Genomic DNA, 23,140 nt, shown 5'->3' on the forward strand with positions numbered 1-23,140 from the left:
TCGAGGGAAACACCTATAAAGATTTTACCTCCCACATGGACGCCGAGGCATACCTTAAAGAATCTGGCGCAGCATCACAACATGCTTTGGGCTGGGCGGACGACCCCTGATACCTGGAACACTCGCAAGCACCAAGATTTTCCCATACCCATTTCAGTCTACAAAGGGACATTACGGGACAGCTACACTTTAATACTCCTATGACAGCAACAGAGATCTGGACTGTCCCCTGCCTAAGTTGACGCTGGAGACACACAGTGCCTCAGTACCAGCCAGGCATATTCATGTCTATACCCTGGCGATTTCAAATTAGACAGAAAAATCCCAGGCACACAAGTTAATGGTTTAGTGTATAACATTTTTAGCTTTAAAAAGTGTTCTGGAAAGCAATAATTCACTGTTATATGCACATTGTCGTACCCACTCCAGCTCTACCCCTCTCTCTCCCCTCGAAAAAAAAAATATATATATATATATAGAGCCTGTGGCGGGCGCAATGCGCAAGAAAACCTCGGTTTTCTCTTCTTCATAAGCGGTTGGCTTATTGGTTAAGGAGCATATCCTCCCTGTTATGTTTACATGTCTGCAAAGATGTGTAGGTTACTCTACTTATTACTTGGAAGTCACATTATAACTAGACTTCTACCCCCTCCCCCCCTCGAGTTTCAAAGATATGTCTGTGTAGTAACTATGCTTCTTATCAAGTTTACCACCTTTTATGTACCGTGATGTCAGATATTTCAATTGGTAGTTGGAATGTGGGTGGGATTAACTCCCCACAAAAATGTAAACAAATTTTAATGTACTTGAATAAATTACATCTCGATGTTGTATGTCTGCAGGAGACCCATCTGACACAAGCCAAAACTGCAAAGCTTCAGATCCTCCAGTGGCAAATCCTCTCATCAGCTCCTTACAACTCCAAAGCAAGAGGAGTCGTGGTCCTGGGTAGGAGACAGACCCCAATGACAGCCGAAACACTTCTATCTGACCCAGAAGGCAGGTACACTCTCTGCCGTATAACTATGGCACAAACACAATTCATTATACTTAACATATACGCCCCCAACACCTACTCTAAACCATTCTTCCAAAACATTCTGAAAATCCTCACCCCCTATATGCACCTCTCTATTGTCCTTTGCGGAGACTTTAACCTGACATCACACCCTACCTTAGACAGACAATTCCCCTCTAACAGGAAACTCCCTAGACTAGGTATACCCACCCTGGCGGAAAAATTGCACTTACTCGATATGTGGAGACTGTTCCACCCCACTGACCGAGACTACACATGTCTCTCAGCTGCAAAAGGGACGATGTCCCGTATAGATTATATCTTGACCTCATCTAGCCTCCTCCCCAAGATACTGGTATCCCAGATAGAACCAATATCGTTATCAGACCATGCGGTCATATGGTTAAAACTTAAATTATCCCCAGAGAAGAGCACATGTATAAATTGGCGCTGCCCGTCTTCATTAGCAGCTTCAGACTCTCTAAAACAGAACATCTTACAGGCATGGGACAACTATGCAGATGACAATAAAGACACAGCGGACACAAACCCCACACTCTTTTGGCAGGCCTCAAAAGCAGTCCTGCGCGGAGCAATAATATCCCATACCTCACATCAAAAAAAAAACACTTGCTAAAGAATTCTCCCAAGCACAAGAAACCCTCACCGCAAAATTTCTTGAATTTAAACAATCTCCATCCCCCTCTACAAAGCTAAACTACCAACAAGCCAAAGATTCCTTTGAGGGATTATTTGTTAAATCCGAATCCCTATATACATTCGCCAATAATGCAAAATTCCACAAATATGGAAATAAATCTAGCAAATTACTCTCAAATCTCCTAAAAGGACACAACTCCACAACAATTATACACCCACTTAAACAAAAAGATGGAACCATTACCAAAACTAATGCTCAAATAGCAGAAACACTAAATGACTTTTATAGCTCCCTATACTCAGCCCCTACCAGCGACAAAAGTCAAGCTGATGAATTTTGGAGAGACCTACCTACACCCCAACTTTCACAACTATCAGCAGAATCACTTACCCGAGAATTTTCCTTATCGGAAGTTCAATCTGCCATTTCGAGCCTAAAACCAGGAAAGGCCCCTGGTCCGGACGGCCTGACGTCCGAATATTACAAGACACTTGCTCCTAAAATAGCCCCTATATTGGTCAAATTTTACAATTCCATCCTCACTACAAATACCGCCCCACCCTACTTCAACTCAACCACGATTAAAATAGTCCCAAAACCAGGAAGAGATCTCTCAGATCCTGGGTCATATAGGCCGATATCGCTTCTCGATATCGACTATAAACTTTTAACAAAAATGATTGCTGAAAGGCTGAAACACCTCCTACCGTCCCTAATACACCCTGACCAGACAGGATTTGTAAAAGGAAAAAACCCAGTCACAAACATTAGAAAGGTGCTATCGGTGTTGTATCAATCCCAGTTGGCCGTGTCGGGCGCCCCCCTAGCGATATTATCGCTGGACGCGGAAAAGGCGTTCGACATGGTCCACTGGGACCACCTACACACAGTATAAAAGAAATTTTCCTTTCCCACTAAATTTATGGAACTTTTAGAAACATTATATCGTAACTCTACCTCTAGGATCATGTGCAACGGCACCTTGTCAAACCCCTTCCCCATCTTAAGAGGAACCAGACAAGGATGCCCGCTTTCACCCCTACTCTTCGCATTAGCTCTAGAACCACTAGCTATAGCTTTGCGTCAGTCTCCCTTATTCAGCGGTATCCCAATTGGACAGGTAGACCTTAGAGTTTCTTTATTCGCAGACAACATGTTGTGGTTCCTGTCCTCCCCTGAACATTCCCTGCCAACAGCCTTTTCAATAATTCAGCAATTTAGCTCTTTTTCAGGCTATAAAATAAATGTACACAAGTCCGAACTGATGATATTAAAAGGCCCCCAACCACTCTTCTCAGATAGAGACGACCTCCAGGCTATTAAATGTAAATCCACACAACTAAAATATCTAGGCATACAAATCCCAGCACACATCTCAAATCTATATAATTTAAACTACACATCACTGATTAACAAACTCTCCAAATCCATGGATACATGGACCGACCTCCCACTCTCCCTGCTGGGGAGGGTGGAGGTCATAAAATCAATGATTCTGCCCAAATTAATGTACGTTATACAGATGCTGCCAATCAAACTGACAAATAAAGACATCCAAAAACTAAACTCACGCATGGCGCAGTTCCTATGGAATAAGAAAAAAGCAAAAATTGCATTACACAAATTACACCTGCCCAAGGCTTTGGGCGGTCTCAATGTGCCAGACCTACATCAATACACCAAATCCCTGCTTTGCCGCTTTGCCCTAGGTTGGCTAGTAGAGATAGATACTTTCTCGGATTCCGCAGTGGACTGTGCCATGTTCACACCATACTCCCCTGGAGCCCTCCTACATGTCCCCCGCACACAAATCCCCCCGCACATCTTCAACAACCCTCTCTTTCTAGACACATACAAGGCTTGGTGGTCTGTCTCCCGCTCACTTGGACTGGACCCTCAAACTTCCCCATGGATCCCCATCTGGGTTAACCCTATGTTTACCCCAGGGGTGGATAGTTCTATTTTTTACAGGCTCAAACATAAAGGACTAAGGAAAATGACGCAGGTATTTGACCCTGGAGGAAAGGTATATTCCATATCTGAACTGCAGAAAATGTTCGGTTTGCCTTTGAGCGGCTCCTTTTCACTCCTCCAGCTAAGGCACTATGCACTTTCGCTACCCAAGCCTGATATACAAACCACGAGGTATATGAAACTGAATAGCTCTGTTAGTAAATTTCAGACAGGGACGTTCAAGAATAAATACATTTATGGCCAACTCTCATCCTTACCTGCTGAACGAGTATGGAAAGAAGTCACAAACAAGTGGTTAAAAGATATCCCTTTATTGGAAAACTGTGAAACTATATTTAAACATTATCATAAAACGTTGAAAATATTAAGATCCTCCATCCTTCAGGAGGTACACGTGAAGTTTGTTCATAGGGCTTACATCTCACAACAGCAGAGGAGTCATTTTGTCCTTGAAGTGCAAAACAGGAGTGGGCTCCTTTTTTCACAACTTTTGGTCCTGCAGACATATACAAAAATTCTGGTATAAATTGTTGTATTTCATCAAACTTAACTTTAATATCGGACTGCAGCTAGATCCCATCCCCATGCTGTTTGCTAATTTTGAGAGTTGGAACATCACACCAGCGAACTCACATCTGTTGCCCCTAATTACCCTGATAGTCACAGTGGCTAAGAAAGTGATTCTAAACTCATGGATCACACCACACATTCCAAAGGTAGCAGAGGTGGAATCGCTGCTGTTGAAGTATATGTTTTATGACAAATATGATGTGATAAAACACCCAGAGGTGTCTTCATCAAGATTTTACCAGGTGTGGAGACCATTTATAGATAGTCGCCCACAAATACTGAAAGAAGCTATCTACAAAACACTGGAAATCCGTCCAGAAGGAGCTAGATAATTACATTTCCCATATATAATGTACGAAACGTGATGCTGAACACCCACCCCCCCCCCCCCCCTATCTCTCCCCCTCTCCCCCCCCCCACCCCACCCCACAGAAAAAAACTCTTATATTAAGTTAAAGTTATTCGTTTAATGTTATGTATAAAGAAAATGTCAGACAAAATGCTAATCTAACAAGGCGGGCTTACGAGATTTAGAGGCAGGCCTCTTCATCAAGTTACTCGAACCCCATGCCTGCGAAACTCAAGTATAAATATGTACAACTTGGTTAGAATTGATATCATACATTGTAATATTTTATTACTCATGTTCACTATTGTTTCATTTGGCATATGTCTGAAATAAACAGAATTTGAAAAAAAAAAAACTGGGAATAAAATACCAACGAAAACAAACGTGAAACGGAAAACTTCAACAACCGAGTCCGATCTGGCCTCCTCTAATTCGCCGTGCGAGCTTAATGTCCTTCACGTGCAGCGTGACCCTGTGTGCATGGACACTGAACAGGTAAGCGTCTTCGAAAAGCCACACCAGGTAGGCCTCAGCTGCCTAAGAAAGAGATGTTACACTGAAACCGGAGGTTTACACAGGAAAAGGAACTTTGGGCTTAAGTCAGTATGAATCGCTATTTATTCACAAAGCAGAGTGATTGCGCATTTAGACCGCACACAATGCGCAAGGAAAAATAGCGTCAGAAAACACGTATAGATCGTAAACACAATGCAGCTGGATATTGACCGTCGGTAAGCTGCTGTTTTGGGGTGGAAACCAGACTATTTCTGGATGGGTCCGAAAAAAAAATGCAGGTCTGTGACAACAGCACTGGCCTTGTTCAGCCTGTGTCAGTCACAGATTAGTCTCTTCCATGTTCCGGAATTTGCGTACAGTCCTGGCCAACCTGTGGCTCTCCAGATGTTGTCAAACTACAAATCCCATCATGCCTTGCCACAGTTTTGCTATAAGGGAGTATTAAAACTGTGGCAAGGCATGCTGGGATTTGTAGTTTCACAACATCTGCAGAGCCACAGGTTGGACCTGTCCTGGCATATAGATTTGGGGGGGGGGGAAGCAGTAACCGGGTGTTTCCTCTTCATGGGTGGCGGATACCTACTTCTCAGATTAGCGATTCATGATGAATTAGGCCTTATCACTAATACGATTCATAGATAGGAAAAAATAGTTACAGACAGAGAATTTGAGAGGCAATACATGGTCAAACAGAGCAAACAGATCTTTCTTCCCCATAAATTCTGTAGGCCACTATTAATCATTCATTCACACAGCTATGCCCTCTTACGTACAGCCCAATCCCAGTGGTGCGTACTTGCACTTTGTGTTGCTACTTTTTTACCTCAGCTTTGCGCCTTTATCTTCATTGTGTAATTTCCTCGATTGTGCATTTTAGAGAATACTAATTGTATTGCTGTAGGAGGTATCTTGGGTGAAATTTAAAAGGGTGAAAGATTTGGTAAGAAATCTCCATTTTTTTAAAAGCGGCAATCATTTACACGGCAAAATGAAACTGGTTCTGCAGTGTAAATGATTGGCGCTTTAAAAAAAGCTGGAGATTTCTTACCAAATCTCTCACTTTCTGAATCTCTCATCCTATTAAATCTCACCCCTTGTGTCAATAAACACCTCCTGCCGACTTCTGTGATCCACTGCTGCAACGGATCACTGCACAAAAACATGGTCAATCTGAGGGAGCCCGAGGCTGGTCATATTGGCCCAAGCTGTTCTGTAGCAGAGGCCAGGAAATCTGTGCTGGAAGATCCAGATCTGGGAGCTCTCAGAAAACGCCCCCGTTTCCGGAACCTGCCTATCCTGCCCCCCTTATCCCGCTTCCAGTTTGCAGCAGGGAACTGCGAGAAATCTTTTTTTTTTTTTACTTATATTTTTTATTATTGTTTTTGAAGCAAAGTGTACAATGATACATTTGTCAACATGAATTCTATTCAGGATCATCTATGCGTAGTTTGAAAAAGAGCTTTCATATCATTTCATCTTCCCTCTTTACAGATATATGTTAATGGCAGGAGTAATATTACATAATCCCTATGCGTTCTACTCTGAACGGAGCCCCCAGTTGGTCTTATGTCTTTGTGTCCTTCCGGGTATGGTCTGTTGGCCTTTTCCCGTTTTTCCCAACTTATTCACAAGGACAATTCCCTGATTTTGTTTGTTTAATTTAGTTTGTATTCCCCCTCTTTTTTTTTCTTTTTTCCCCTGTTCCTTAGATTAATTAGGTGCTCCGTTAAGAGAAAAAATCATAGGTTTAATCCAAACTCATAAAAACTAGATCACTAAACATACAGCAAATAATATAAAATTTACAAAGTAATTAAACAACAAATCATATAAAACGATATGGAGCCCCTATTATTTTGTCCATTACGTAGTAGGTTTTTCCCGCCTATCTATCCCCTCTCTCTTGTTTGATTTAAATGATATTTATTGGGTCTTCGTGCAGTACTACTCTTGTTTCGTACCAACTTGTTATTTGAAAACACTGTCTTAGGTGTATCTTTATTGTAGTTGGTTGTTTTTCTATAATGGGTCCCCAGGTCTCAAAGAGCTCTTTCACCCTTTTTTCTTTTTGGAGTGTCGCCTCCACCCATTCCATACGGAATATATAAAAAAGTTTTTCCTCAAAAAGTTTCATTGTGGGAGCAGATCTGTCTATCCACCTGTGGAGAATGCTTTTCCTAGCCGCAGATGAAATTGCCAGTAACATTTTTTTTTCCCCCTTTGCTATCTTTGTTTCCCTCCCTATTATCCCAAAGACCGCCCACTCTGGGGTTAGTGGAAAAGTGTGTGCCAGTAGTTTTAGTGAGAACTGCCATACTTCCTCCCAAAATTTCTTGATCTGTTCGCATTTCCACAGGCAGTGAAACAGATCTGCACCCACTCTATCACACTTTAGACATTTACAGTTTGGTGCTATCCCCATTTCAAACCTCCTTTTCGGTGTTAGATATGTCCGGTGAGAGATGTTGTAAAACATTTCTGTGTACATTATTGCTGGTATAGTTTTTACTGAATCTTCCAGTGATTTTAACAGTTTTTCTAACGTGAGGTTTGGGAAGACTTCTTTCCATTTTATTATGCCTGTTTTTATTTTGTCATAGTCCAATGGCTGGTATAGAAATTTATAATGGGCTGTTATGATTTTCTTGTGTGGGACCTGTTTTTTTAGGAGTATATCCAGGGGGTTATTCAAATCTCTTATTGTTAGGTTTTGGAGTACCTGGTTTGTGTAGTGTTGGGCCTGTATGAATGTGATATTGTGCGTAGTGAAGGGGCCATATTTCCCTGCCGCCTGGGCGTATGTCAGGGTTTTACCCCCCTCTACATCCATCATATGCTCTATTCGGCTTATGCCTTGCTGTTTCAAGTTTTTAAAAGGTTTTCCTGCTTTTCCCTCCTGTAAATCTGGATTTTGTAAAAATGTTATGAATTGTGATTTGTATGGGTTTATTTGCATTCTTTTCCTTAAAATAAACCATAGTCTTCTAGATGACATTAATAAAGGGTTATTCATTATTTCCGGCCCTATTTTTTATTTTTCTAAGTGTAAAAAATTAATAAGATTAATGTCCCCTATAAACTCTTGTTCTAGGGATGTATTTGTATAGATTTCTGACTGCTGTATCCAATCCCTCAGGTGCCTCAGCACAGCTGCTTGATTGTACCACGTCACGTTGGGGAAATTAAAACCTCCATTGTTTCGTTTCTGTTGCATCTTAATTAAACTGATTCTTGCCTTCTTATCTTTCCAAATGAAGTCTCGAAACAATTTATTTACTTCAGCTGTGTTTTTCTGTGTTAACAGAAGAGGTAGGTTTTGGAGAGGATACAGCAGTCTAGGTAATGATATCGTTCTTAATACGTTAAGTCTAACTGTATACGACAGTTTGAGGTGTTTCCATCCCCTAATTTCTTTTTTTAATTGGATTATGGCATTGTTTATATTTAAATCATGTAAGAGTGTTACATCTTTGGGGAGATAAATCCCTAAGTATCTAATCCAGTGTTTTTCAACCAGTGTGCCGTGGCACACTAGTGTGCCTTGAGCTGTTCTCAAGTGTGCCCCCACATCTAGAGATGCCCAAACCCATTTACAGCCACCACCAGTTCAAATGTTATTTACTGCTCTCTTCTTTTCATGTAAAGGGCCAATGTATTTTATTTTTGTTACCTGTGGGGACCAGTGTGATTGTTTTTAATGTGGGGGCCAATAGGTTTGTTTTTCTCCTGTGGTGGCCAATGTGTTTTGCCCTGTGGGGATCTCAGGGTGTGCCTTGGCAATTTTAAAGTCTTATTTAGTGTGCCGCAAGGTAAAAAGGTTGAAAATCACTGATCTAATCCCTTCCTTCGCCCATTTTAGGTTTATATCTTGTGCCCACTTGGGTTTAACACATTTAGTGTCTAGGGTCATTGCAATAGAGGGACGTTTCGTTACCTAGGCTGGTAACTTTATCAAAGGAGACTCTCCTTTGATAAAGTTACCAGCCTAGGTAACGAAACGCATCAGGATACTGTCAGTTTGGACTCTGAGCTCTATTGCGGGACACTCCCAAAACCATATCTTGCCCAGCCTTTATATTCGGATTAATTTTCCATCCGTTCTTCACCCACTGGAAGAGAGCCTTTGGATACCACCACCAGCATACTCATTGGGTAGCCTACTTTCAGCCTGTGCATCTGTTTATACAACATCCAGACAGCGACATCCTACACAGCGGCATCGAATTCCCAGCATGGTATATGGACACCCAGCCTCCACAATCTCCAGTTAAACTACAGGACGGACTGGCTCAGGACATTTGGCAAGCGGGAGAACGCATAAGTATAGTGCTCAGGCCAACTATTCTTAAATTCTTTTTTATATGTGCTGATTTTATGTATTCATTTATAACCTATGTTTATCAGTGTTGAATAAATTTTACTAATTGTGATACCCAATTGACCATACTCAAACTAAGAATTTTTTTCTAATACCAACCTAGCGCTCCACTACCCTTTTCTTTTTCCTCATGTTTGTTTTCAAGGAACTGACCTTCCTTGGTGTGAGCTGCTTGGATCACAAGGCACTCCTTCTCTGTCGTCCACCTCCTACCTTCTGGTAGGAAACCAACCTTTTTCCAGTGTTATCAGGAGTATTGGTTTTGAACATTCCTTTATGCCTTGAGAAAGGTCGCTGTGTAATGCGTGTCTGTCTAATGAGCTCGGAGCTGAGCTGGGAATTCTAATTATAGTGGTGTATGATGTGATAAAGATCAGAGAGCGGGGACTGCGTAATAGGAGTTGTCTGGTACAGTGAGACTGCACTGGGGCTGAACACGGGCATCATGCCCACTGAAGTCATCAGTAAGTGGCCTGTACGGGATATACTATGTGCCTATTTGCACACAGACCCAATCCTGGGATGTCGCTCAGAGCCCCCCCATTGGCTGCAGGATTGCCGACATGCTGCGATGTTTAGAGGGTGAAACTCGACACCGTTCTGCAAAACATGGGCACGCCGCTTTAAGTTTGAAGGCATTGCAGATCCCTGTTGTACTCAGGTGTTTGAAGCAGACGGCCAGCCTGCTTAAGTTTCAGCTTGTTGGCTGGTGCTTTAAACCATTCCGAATCGCAACCGATGGCTATGATGGAGATCGAGCATTAGCGCTGATTCTAGTGACACGTGATGGGATATACAGAGCAGAACACGGCCTGGATATGGGTGAGGTATACATGGCCGCATCAGATCTTAGTACAATACATAATTCTAAGATTACTCCAAACAGAATACAGCGAGCGTTTACGCCGCTAAGAAGCCTTACCTCCTGCAATGCCATCAGCGCTTGGCTTTGCCAGCTGAACGGCACTCCGTGGGAATACTCCAGGCAGACCTCTCTCACCTAAAACAGAAAAAGCAGACATTACTAGCAGAGCACAGAGTAGGGGAAACTGTTAGATGCAGAACAGGCAACACCATCTCACCAGGCGGTAGAACGGGGCCTTCCTGATCAGCAGCTTCGTTGATTTCTGGTACTTGCGTATTTCCATCAGTGCCCGAGTACCTGGGCGGTAAAACCTCCGTATGGGCAATGGCACTCTCTGGCTCGTGTCTGATAGAAGACAAAGAACAGAGTTTAACAGTCTCCCCTTTTTGGACTTCTGTAACCCGTTATCCAATACAATAAATGCAGCGAACATTCTGTGGACAAGCGTTGGACACATTACTGGTCACCACAGCAAGCTCAGTCCCACGCATCTCCTTTAGCTTTCGTTATTTATTCCTTACAAAAAAAAATATAAAAAAGACGCTTCCTCTTACTCTGAGATGTACCAGCCGAGGCTGCAGACACCCGCTGAGGATTGTTGGACTTCCTGCGGTTAACACTGGCTTCAGACACTTTCTTTTCCATTTTTAGGACTATAGCGCACCACTCTGCAGAAACAAACAATTTATGGGATAGCTTGATTGAACATTTAAAGCTTATCTTCTAAAAGCAGAGCTGATTGGGGGGGGGGGGGGGGGGCAGTTGCATATGCCCTGTGGAAATGGGGCAGCATCTAATGCAGTCAATATAAAAATTATTAAAAAATAAAAAAAAATTAAAATTATAATTTTTTATTTTTTTCCCAAAGTGCAGATTCTATTTTGGAAGACTTTCACGTAGCACACCACCGATTATCTGGAATTCGATGGTCTGGAACCTTAGACTGCGGAGGGGAGTTAGCTTGCGGCAGATTTTCATCATAATAACGATGGAGAAATGATCTGCAGTGTATGGGAAAAGATCTACAATCTGATCTGCGAGCTCAATTAAAACATTCAGTGCAATTACAACTCACAAAAGAAATGTAGAAAATCTGCAAACGCCCTATTAATAAAACGCAACGGGTGCGAATTAAATAAACAAAACGAGAACGCAGCCAATGGGGAAACAGACGTCCCTTAGCAGCATCCGACAATGGTAACAGAACAGATTGGAATGGATTTGGAACAAAAGGAGCGCAATTAATCAGGAGTTTAATAAGTTTGTCATATTTTGGTTCCAGAAGAGAACGTGTGCCTAACACATGTATGAACCTTTCCCCAAAGCACGTCGCTCCCTCACTCGCAGTACTGCTGCTACATACCAGCAATGACACAGTAGCGGACGTACATTGGAATGCAAGTTCACGTTTTCAGGGTAAAATGCTTCTGCGTCACTGATTGGTATTTCTTTCTGGAAGGATTGCTATAATGTGAAGCACGGTCTGATCTGCGTTACAATGATTAAAAAATTTAAAAAAAAAACACCGCAAAACAGCATCAATTGATCATAAAATCTAAAGAAAGCATAATGTACCCTAATGGTGCCTACACACGTTGCAATCCCTGGGCATTTTCTAAGCGATCTCACCAGATTGATCCGCGATAGCAATAGCTCATCGCTATCACCCCGGCGATTAATATACAGCACGCTGGATAAATCTATTCAACCACCAGGGTCCCTGGGGTCTAACTCAAACTAAAAACATAAATTCCAAACGTAACTCACTTCATAGTTACCAGGATAGGAGAATTCAAATCAGCGAATCCTACACTAATTTATACTGTAAGTGACTCCAGGGGGGACTAATGCAAATGTAATATAATGCATAGGTACTTATATGTTAGTTGGGCACCCACTAAGCTATTTGCTTAGTGGGCTATTCTGCGTAGGAAAATCGCATCGCATGGGCCATTTTAAGGGCCGTGCGGTGCAATGCTCCTATGTAATTTATTTACTGCTCTCTTAGCCCCGGGGGATCGCATCTACCGCAAAATCGCATGCGATTTTATAGGGTGTGCAATGCCATTAAATGAGCTACACAATAATATCGTTTTAGGCACCCCACCACTATCCACGCCACCCCGAAGCGTGGCGAGCGGCGGCGAGGGGAAGCCCGAATCATGGCGAGTGGACGCGGAATATATGTAAATAATCCGCATGTGCTCGCCGCGCTTCGGGATCGGAGACTCGCTGTGCTCGACACACTATATAAAATCAACTCAACGCCGACGTGGCTAGTGGTGGTATGAAAAGGTCGGAGGACACGTACCGCTGCGCTCTCCACGCTTCGGGGTGGTGTGGATAGTGGGGGGGGTGGGGTGCCTAAAACCTCATTGTATGTCATACAATGCTATTGTATAGCTAATGTAATGGCATCGTACACCCTATAAAATCGCATGCGATTTTACGGGAGGTGCGATGCGATGCGATCCCCCGGGGCTAAGAGAGCAGTGAATAAATTACATAGGAAAATCGCATTGCATCGCCCTTAAAATGGCCCATGCGATGCGATATTCCTAAGTTACCTTACGTATGCTAATTGGGCGCCCAACTAACATATAAGTACCAATGCATATAATGTTAGCGCTTATATAAATAACATTAATGCAGGTGACTCATCAGCAGCACTGACTGGCAGGAATAGGTTTTACTGCATTCACACACTTTGTGGTTATGGTAGGACAATCGCCCCATTGCTGTATATACAGTAGCAGGGTTATAGTGACACCTGGAGTCCAGTGGCAACACTACATTAATAGTGTTTAACCAGTAAATTGAAAAGGAAGAGTTCTATTTAATCTTACACTACTATTCGTTAAGAGTTAATGCACAGTATTTATAATAAGGGGATTTTTGTAAGAACTTACCATTCGAACCCCTTTCTCTGAGTCCAGTCCGGTGACACAGCTCACGATGGGATGTAGGAGGGTCCGCCAGGAGCCAGGCACCTATGCTTCTAATTCTTTGGGAGCAGGCTCCTCCCTACTGCATCCCATAATGCCTCAGTTAAACTTCAACAGCACACTAGGATACACAACTCAGTACAATGCCTGAACATTATATATGCGACTTATAACACATAACATGGCAACCATGAACGGTACAACTTACTGAGCGTTAGGGAGGGATCGCTGTGTCACCGGACTGGACTCAGAGAAAGGGGTTTGAACGGTAAGTTCTTAAATCCTCTTTTCTCTTTCGTCCAGTCCGGTGACACAGCTCACAATGGGACTTTCACGAGCAGTCCTTTGGGAGGGTACACTCAGACTGCCAGTTCTCATCACTACCGGTCCAAATGAAGCGTCCTCCGACACGAACTCATGAAACCTGTAGAATTTTGTAAAAGGTGTGAACAGAGGACCAGGTGGCTGCCCTGCACAGCTGCTCAGCTGTGGCCCCATGCCTCACCGCCCATGAAGAAGCAACTGACCTTGTAGTATGGGCGTTTATGCGAGATGGCACAGGCCTACCTGCCTTACAGTAGGCAAACGCAATAGTTGATCTCAACCAGCGGGCTATAGTCTGATTTGAAGCAGGCCACCCAATCTTATGTACATTGTACAAAACCAACAGCAAATCTGATTTGCAAACATCCTTTACTCTACTGATATAGATTCGCAATGCGCGAACCACATCCAACTTTTTTAAAAACTGTCCCTATTCCTCGTTCCCTGAGGCGGGGGAAAAACTGGGAGCACAATGTCCTGATTCAAATGAAAAGAGGAAACCACTTTAGGTAAAAATGTTGGTACTGTCCTGAGTACCGCCCTGTCATTGTGAAAAATCAAAAATGGTGACTTGCAAGACAAGGCACCCAATTCTGACACACGCCTAGCCGAAGCAATGGCCAATAAAAAAGTAAGCTTCCAGGTAAGGTACTTGAGATCAGCCGATCTCAGTGGCTCGAAAGGAGGTTTCTGCAGCATGGACAGAACAAGAAACAAGTCCCATGGTGCAACCGGCTGCCTGTAAGGAGGCTTAATCCTGGCCACACCCTGCAAAAACGTTTGTACCTCCGGCAGCAGAGCCACTCTCTTTTGAAAGAAAATGGAAAGTGCCGAAATTTGCACCTTCAGAGACTGCAAACTTAACCCCGACGACAGGCCATCCTGTAGGAACTCCAGTAGCCTCGCTACCTTAAACCTGGAGGTATGAACTCTCTGCCTTTCACACCATCTGATGTAGATCCTCCACACCCTGTGGTAATTGGCCGCAGACACCGGTTTTCTGGCCCTTAGCATGGTCTGTATGACCTCTTCTGAAAACCCCTTTTTTCTCTCAACAAGGAGGATTCATAAGCCACGCCGTCAAATTTAGACGAGCTAGGTCCTGGTGCAGAAACGGTCCTTGGCTTAGCAAGTCGCCACGATTCCGTAGATAATCTCAGTATGTCTGAGTACCATGACCTCCTGGGCCAATCTGGTGCAACCAGAATGGCCGATACTCTCTGGTTCTTTATACTCTTCAACACCCTCGAGATCACTGGGAACAGAGGGAAGATGTAGACCAGATTGAAAGACCAAGGAATTGTCATGGCATCCACCGCCCAAGCCAACGGATCCCTTGACCGGGAACAAAATCTCAGCACTTGACAATTGGTCCTGGACGCCATAAGATCTATGTCTGGCAGTCCCCATCTGTCTACCCCCTCCAGCAGGTCCGCCCTGCTGAGATAGTCCGCCTCCACAATCCGGATCCCCGGAGTGAAAACGTCTGACAGTGCTGGAAACTGAACCTCCGCCCAGGTGAAGATTCTCACAATCTCTGCCATCGCCATCTTGCTCCGAGTACCGCCCGGGTGATTTAAGTATGCCACCATAGTGGCATTGTCGGATTGTACTCGTACTGGCAAACCCCTCTTGCCCCCAGTAGCCTGCTTGATAATGGCTTCCAGCTCCGAGCCAAACAATAACTCCCCCTTAAAAGGCAAGTTTTCAAGGGACTTCTTAGACTCACTATCAGCTTCCCAAGCCTTGAGCCAAAGAGCCCTTCTAGCAGACACTGAGGTTACAGACACTCTGGACGCCATTTTAGCTCCTTCCTCACCAGCCTCACAAACATACTCTGTGGCAGATCTCAATTTCTCTGCCAGAATAAAAGCCTCTGAATTTTGGTGGAGCAGCCCAGCCAGCTCCTCCGCCCACTTAATCATGGCTTTTGTGACCCAAGCAGACACGATAATGGGTCTCAAGGTATAACCCACGCCTTCAAAAATAGCCTTCAAGCAGCCTTCCACTTTTTTGTCCACAGGGTCCTTAAAGGCAGCACCCCCCTGGACCGGCAAGGCAGTGGCTTTAGACAGTCTAGCAACTGATGCATCCACTAATGGGGCTTTCTCCCACAATTTGTTATGTTCCTCTGGCAAAGGGTACATATTAGCGAGGGGGCGTGGTTTGGCTGAGCACAGAGTAGGCAGCAGTTTCTCTTCGCTCCTCCGTACATCCTGAAATTTATCCTGTTTTGCTGTCACCGAAGTCCTTGGCCTCACCAAAGGGTGTGAGACATCACTCCCATTATCCTATCACCCTGCTGAGCTGTTTTTGGGACTATTTGGCTGCTGGTTTGGGATTATATACAGCCGCGGCCTGCTTCTCTGCTAAGATCCGGATGACGTCGGTCTCCTACTACACTAACAGTATTCTGCCTGTCGCCTCATCGCTGGGTGCTTTGTCAGGCGGGGTGAGAAGTGGCGGTGGCTCTCTGTACCTTTGAGCGGTGGAAGCGGGAAGCTGCCTCCTCTGGGGCGCAATGCCGCGGTCCGCGCCATCTTGTGCTTGGGGCTGAGGCCTCCACGTTTGCCCTGCATCGTGTGTTTAAGATCTGCAGTGACGGTCTTCTATCCTCTGCTGGTCGACAAGAAAAAAAGTGGGTGGGTTTGAGCAGCGCTAAGAGATAGTGAAAAAAGTAAATTTATATAAAAATGAGTGAGATTGGTAGATCTAGTACAAAAAATAATGTTATTCTAAAATGGAGAAAACATGTAGCCAGAATTTATAAACTTATAAAAACAAAAATAAAATGTTCGTATCTCACCAACCAACCAAGGCAATATGGTAGTCTGGGGGTTCCTGCAAGTCCACAAAGAGCTGAGAAGGTGTCCCAAAATGGGGTTGAAGGGAGGGAGGACCAGAGGTGGTGTTAAGGAGCGGCCCAAGTTGGCTCGAATAACCGACTCCCTCCGCTAGATGGAATAGAGCGGGCTGGTAACCTCTACCTCAACCTTCAGTGGGTATTGGTACCAAGTGGGGTCAGAATCTGGTAGGGGAGGTAGTTCGATGGTCTCAGAGTCTCCGACCAGCTGGGAGCTTGTGGTAATCTGTGCGGTCTCGCAAGCTGTGATGATGTCCCCAAATAGGGCTGTGGGGAGGGAGGACAGGATGGAATGTCCAGGAGTGGTCCCAGGTGGCTCGAGTAACCAACTCCCTCCGCTTTTGATGGAGTATAGCGGGTTGTTGTCCTCAACCTCTCCTTTTGTGGCAGGATGTTTGGTGTCCAAATCGGACTGGGATCTGGATGAAGGTTAGGCAGGTAGATGGTCCCAGAATCTTCAGTGGATAGGTAAATGGTAGTGGTGGAGGTTGGTGAGAGAGTCCTAACCGGTTTCGCTGCTCCAGGCAGCTTTGTCAAAGGATGTGCCACAACATAGCCGTGACTAAAGCGGCGAGCATTACCTACATCCGCCATTTTCTCTGACTGGTCTCTTCACCATCATTTTGGTGGCTGGAGCTGCGAGCTTTTAGCTGGATTCTCCCCACTACTTCAACGGCTGGCAGTCCTTTATTTGTACTTAGTGGCGTGCTAGCCGCACCTAATTTATTCTCTGCTACATATACTGCCTATAGCTGGTCTTTCTGTACCTCCTGTCTATGATTATGGAACCATCTGCAAATGCTATCCTGCGTGCGCTCCATGCCTCATCTGCCCGACTCCTGCAACTGGACAGGATTCGGAGTGATATTCTAACCTCTCCTATTCATCCCACTCCTATTCATCCTGGACACTGCGATGTTATTGATAATGGAGATATTTATGTGATGTATGCCTGCACCTATTTCAGATTCTATCCTGGCTATATCTACACCTGTCGTTGTGCCCAAAATCAAGGACATTAGCTGTGATACTCTCATGCACACTGATTGTGCTGCTACTTCCCTACATCCTCCTTATTTGTCGCTGGTGACTGTGATGAAAGCCTGGACTGTATCCACATATAACTGTACACTGTCCTTTGTTTATCTGTTATTTTTTCCATATACCTGCTGGTGTACTTCTTAGGCTCGCCATGTTTTCTAAGGACACTAAGAGCTGGCCAGATTAATGTTTTTGGAAATATCCTGTAACTGTCATCTTAACCCTGCTTGTATAAGTTATATTCTGTGAGTTTACATGCATCTTTATTGCTGAGCGAGATACCTTACTTTGCTTCAGGAGATTGTTGGATTCAATATAGCTGTTCTTAGGTCCATGCGTCTATGGCCCTCACTATATCCTTCTTTTGGTATTCTCTGTTTAGTAATTTTTGTGATGGGGAAGGAAATATATATCCTGCCCTTCCTTAGGGTCATATCCTTATAGCCCTCTATATATCCTGCTCTTAATTTACAATCTGGGGGGGGGGGTTAGTTTATATGTGGGTGGGTATAGATTAGACTTAGGTTTAGTAGTATAGTTAGTAGGCTAGGGGGGGGGGATTAGAATGGGTATAGAGGTAATAGTGTTACGCGTTTATAGGGCTGCAGGTACACCTAAGTTGGGGGTGGGTAGTACAGGGTGGGGGTTATGTGGGAGGTTTGTTTTGGGTCCTTGCGAGGTTTTCTTTTGTTATCTTATTTTTTTAAAATTAGGATTATGGGTCTTTATCTACATTGTCGGTGATGTTTTTGTCGGATGTTTATTATATGATATACATTCATGGTGTCACACGCCGCCGTCCGGTATCTCCAGTACCCGGACGGTCGGCGGATGGAGAGCGAGGCTGTGAGGCTGGTGACGCTGCTCGGCAGCGTTCCAAGCCTCCCTCTCAGTCCGGGCGTTGGGGCGTTGCTAGGGAACGTCCCCGAACTTCCGCCCAGCAGCAGCACTCGCACGGCGCGCCTGACGTCATGCAGGCGGCGCCAATTTTGAATAAGAAGCTGACGTCTGCTGGGCACAGACGCCGGTTATAGCGTCTCCATACGCCTGCCCGGTCCCTGGCTCATCCCAGCACTGCCCTATTTCCTGGATCCCTTCCAAGAGATCTCCTGTCTCCCTGCCTGTCTCAGCTGGATGTCAGCTTCTCAGCGTTTTCTCCAGTGACCTGTTCAGCTCCGCTGTAGGTCACCCGGGGTCAAGTAAGTGCTCCTTTGGAGCCTGGTTTATTTCTGTGGAGCTGCCGAGCTCCTTTTCTCTTATCAGGCTGTGCCCATATTGGTTCCGCTCCCTTGCTGGGGCATTGGACCTGCTCCGCCGTGGGCCTAATTCAGAACATTATTCTTTCTGTCTTTTACCCTTGCTCTGGCCATCGCTTTCCTTTTCCTATCTGTCCTAGGCAGGGCCTTCCCTACCTATCCACTCCTGTTTGGGGTTTTGGGGATTTGCTATCTAGCATTGTATTGTATTCTTTTGGAGATTCCCCGTCAAGTTCTCCTTGTGTCTGCGACTGGGTCGTATTCCCGTTATTGGCCTGGTGCCGGCAGACAGGGGTTGTCTTTCAGTTAGGCCCGGTAGTTAGTATTTCCTTTTGAGTTACCCCTGACGATCACTTCTCATTTGTCCATTCATAGACCTAGCTGCATCGAGCGGGCTTAACTCGCTCCTTCGAACGCGGCGGCCACAGGTGAAGCCTAGTTCACGCAGGGATTGGTCATCTGCCCGGGGTACTCAACAGAGTTAGTATAGGGTTCGCTGTGGCCGTCCTAACCGGCGGTCCCGGCTGCGGGCTCACGCCTGATCTCCCGTTCCCTTTTCCAGGTTGCCAACACACTGTGCCTAGCGGCAAGCATAACACATGGTGCTTCATATTGTGATATATCCATGTAACTGTGCCTCCTCCTACTTCACTGTTTCCATGGACCTGGATGGCGCCTCCGGGGTACTGGATGCATAGTCAGATCAGGTCGATCTGAGGGAGCCCCCACAGATCCACTATGGCATTGAACACTTGAGTGTGCAGGCCCCACTCTCCCAGGTGAAGATCGTGACAAATCAGGAAGTCCGCCTCCCAGTTGTCGACCCCCGGAATAAAAATGGCCGACAGGGCCTGGACATTCTGTTCCGCCCAAGACAGTGCATATCTATATCCTGAAGGGTTGGCACTTACATATATGTCAAAAGTATACTTTGCATAACTATATATGGTTGCTTATCTCAACCAATGTACATATAATATCCTGATTACTGCATATCTCCTGTACGCACCGTATCCTACTTAGCCGTCTGTAATATTAATATCAATGTTTGTCTTTTTCTTTTCTCTTCAAAAATTTTATAAAAATTACCCAATTTAAAAAAAAAAATAGGATTTTGGGTACCTACCGGTAAATCCTTTTCTCGTAGCCCATATGGGATACTGGGTTCACTACTATGGGGATTGAGACCTCCGCAGGAGAGACAGGCACATAAAAGAACTTTCAGTGTGGGTGCACTGGCTCCTCCCCTCAATCTCCCTCCACTAGTCAGTTAATGCAAAAACTGTGACGAAGGAGAGCATGTGAGGAGTATGTGATAATATATTGTGGTGAGATTCATCCAGCACACCCAAACGAACAAAACATCTAATAGGTGAATCCTAACAACTTCAGAGGACACCTGTAACTAGAAAAAAAGTCTATAGACAATATCATCCTATAGAGAACAAGGCAACAAGCCTAACTATGAAGTAGGATCTGACAGCATAAAAGCCGCACCGAGGTGGGCTCCCAGTATTCCATATGGACTACGAGAAAAGGATTTACCGGTAGGTACCCAAAATCCTATTTTCTCTACCGTCCAATGGGATACTGGGTTCACTACTATGGGGAGGTCCCAAAGCTACCAGAACGGGCGGGAACGTGCGGAGTCTGCTGTAGAACCGCATTCCCAAACTGGGAATCCTCCCTGGCAAGGGTGTCAAACTTGTAGAACTTCACAAATGTGTGTTGCCCTGACCAAGTAGTGGCCCTGCAAAGCTGCATGGCCGACACCCCTCGAGCAGCCGCCCAAGAGGTACCTACAGACCTGGTTGAATGAGCCTTTACTGAAAAAGGAAGTGATAAACCAGCTGATGCATAAGCCTGTTGGATAGTACATCTTATCCACCTGGCAATGGTACGCGTTGAAGCAGGTAATCCTTTCTTCTACGCATCATAGAGCACAAATAGGCTGTCCGTCTTTCGGATCCTAGCTGTGCGCTTGACATACCCCTTAAGGGTGAGGACCACATCCAAGGTATCTGGTATATCCGGGTGTGCCGCGCTAGAAGGGACCACAATAGGTTGGTTCAGGTGGAACCCCGACACCACCTTTGGAAGAAATCGTGGTTTAGTCCTGAGCTCCACCCTATCGTTGTGGAACACAAGGTAAGGGCTCCGACAAGATAAGGCCCCAAGCTCGGACACCCTCCTGGCCGAAGCTAGAGCCAGCAGAACAACCGTCTTCCAAGTGAGGTGTCGCAACTCAGACTCCTCCAGTGGAACAAACCGGGCTGATCTTAAGAAAGTAAGTACAACTTCCAAATCCCACGGTGCAGTGGGAGGCACAAAGGGGGGCTGAATCCTCAGAACCCCCTGTAGGAAGGTTTGCACTTCTGGCAAGGCCGCAATCTTTTTCTGGAAAAACACAGACAGCGCGGAGATCTGGACCTTTAAGGATCCCAAGCGGAGTCCCTTCTCCAATCCAGCCTGGAGGAAGCGTAGCAGGCTGTTTAATCGAAAGCTGGCCAGAGGCAAGTCATTCTTCTCACACCAGGCAATATATTTACGCCATATGACATGATAATGAGAAGCCGTCACTGGCTTCCTGGCTTTGATCATGGTAGTGACGACAGAGGGATGTAGACCCTTGTGGACTAGGATCTGCCGCTCAACCTCCAGGCCGTTAAACGTAGCCGATGTAAGTCCTGAAAGACGAACGGGCCCTGGAGGAGCAGGTCTTTTCTTAGGGGCAGACGCCACGGGTCTTCCACTAGCATGGCCTGAATGTCCCCGTACCAGGCCCTTCTTGGCCAATCTGGTGCCACCAGTATGGCTTCCGTCCCCTGATGCCGGAGCCGCTTTAGCACCCGTGCCAACAATGGGAGCGGTGGGAATAGGTACACCAATTGGAAATCCCAGGTCCAGGTGAGAGCGTCCATCGCTATCGCCCCTGGGTCTCTGGTCCGTGCACAGCACATCTCTACCTTGTGGTTCAATCGTGAAGCCATCAGGTCGATCTGAGGGAGCCCCCACAGATCCACTATGGCATTGAACACTTGAGTGTGCAGGCCCCACTCTCCCGGGTGAAGATCGTGATGACTCAGGAAGTCCGCCTCCCAGTTGTCGACCCCCGGAATAAAAATGGCCGACAGGGCCTGGACATTCTGTTCCGCCCAAGACAGAATCTTTGACGCTTCTTTCATGCAAGGCATGCTCTTTTCTGTCGATTTATATAGGCCACAGTGGTGGCATTGTCCGACTGGACCTGGATCGCCTTGCCCTGTAACAATGGAGCTGCCTGTAACAGGGCATAGTAGACCGCCCTCAACTCCAGCTTGTTGATATGAAGGCCCGACTCCAGTGGAGACCACCGGACTCCCTGTGTCACAGCCCCCCAGCCCCTCAGGCTGGCGTCCGTGGTCACCAGAATCCAGTCCTGGATCTGGAAACGTCTGCCTGCCAACAGATTGGATGAATCTAGCCACCACTGTAGCGAGATCCTGGTTCTTGTTGCAAGGCCAATCCCTCTGCGCATCTGCAGGGGGGAGCCGGACCATTTTGTCAGAATATCCAATTGAAGGACCCTGGAATGGAACCGCCCAAATTGTATTGCTTCGAATGAAGCCACCATCTTGCCTAGAAGCCTGAGGTAAAGATGGATCTGTACCAGGGGAGACTGTAGGACCTCCCTGACCAGCTGCTGTATCGCACTGACCCTTTCCATTGGCAGAAAGACTCTTTGTTCCGATGTATCCAGGATCATGCCCAAGAAAACCATCCTCTGGGTCGGAACCAGCGATGATTTGGACATGTTCAGGATCCACCCGTGGTCTCTTAGCACTTGTATGGACAGATTGAGAGCACTGCTCAAAGCTTCTGCCGACCTTGCCTTTATTAGCAGGTCGTCCAGGTAGGGCACGACATTCACCCTTTGAAGCCTAAGTAGTGACATCATTTCCGCCATTACTTTTGTGAAAACCCGCGGGGCTGTCGACAGGCCGAAAGGCAAGGCCCGGAATTGGTAATGGTCGTTCCCTAAGGCAAACCTGAGGTAGATTTGGTGTGGGGGCCAGATTGGGATGTGTAAATAGGCGTCCTTGACGTCTATTGAGGCCAAGAACTCCCCTCTCTCTAGACTGGCGATCACGGAGCGCAAGGACTCCATCCTGAACTTGAACACACGCAGGAAGGGGTTCAGTGACTTTAGATTCAGGATGGGCCTTACTGAGCCGTCTGGCTTCGGTACCAGGAATAAGTTGGAATAATATCCCTGGCACTGCTCCGTGCTTGGCACCGGTACAATTACCTGAGACTGAAGGAGCCTGGTAATGGCCCCCTGAAGGAGAACCTGATCCTCCTGGGATGCTGGAAGGGCCGACCTGAAGTATCTTCTGGGAG

At 45.7% G+C, this 23,140-nt stretch overlaps 1 protein-coding gene and 1 long non-coding RNA gene across 2 annotated transcripts in view; one reads left to right on the forward strand and one right to left on the reverse strand.

Moving 5' to 3' along the window:
• Positions 1 to 23,140, forward strand: part of LOC146052752 (uncharacterized) — a 90,373-nt gene that overhangs the window by 30,700 nt on the left and 36,533 nt on the right. The gene's annotated exons all lie outside the window — the stretch shown is intronic.
• LOC146052751 (uncharacterized) lies at positions 3,949 to 10,467 on the reverse strand. Its single transcript, XR_014467634.1, has 3 exons — positions 10,389 to 10,467; positions 4,943 to 5,109; positions 3,949 to 4,149 (listed from the first exon to the last, which is right to left on the reverse strand). It is a non-coding gene; the product is annotated as an uncharacterized LOC146052751 (long non-coding RNA).

Source organism: Crinia signifera, unplaced genomic scaffold, assembly GCF_055691185.1.
Source record: "Crinia signifera unplaced genomic scaffold, ASM5569118v1 HAP2_SCAFFOLD_119, whole genome shotgun sequence".
Classification (NCBI taxonomy): domain Eukaryota; kingdom Metazoa; phylum Chordata; class Amphibia; order Anura; family Myobatrachidae; genus Crinia; species Crinia signifera.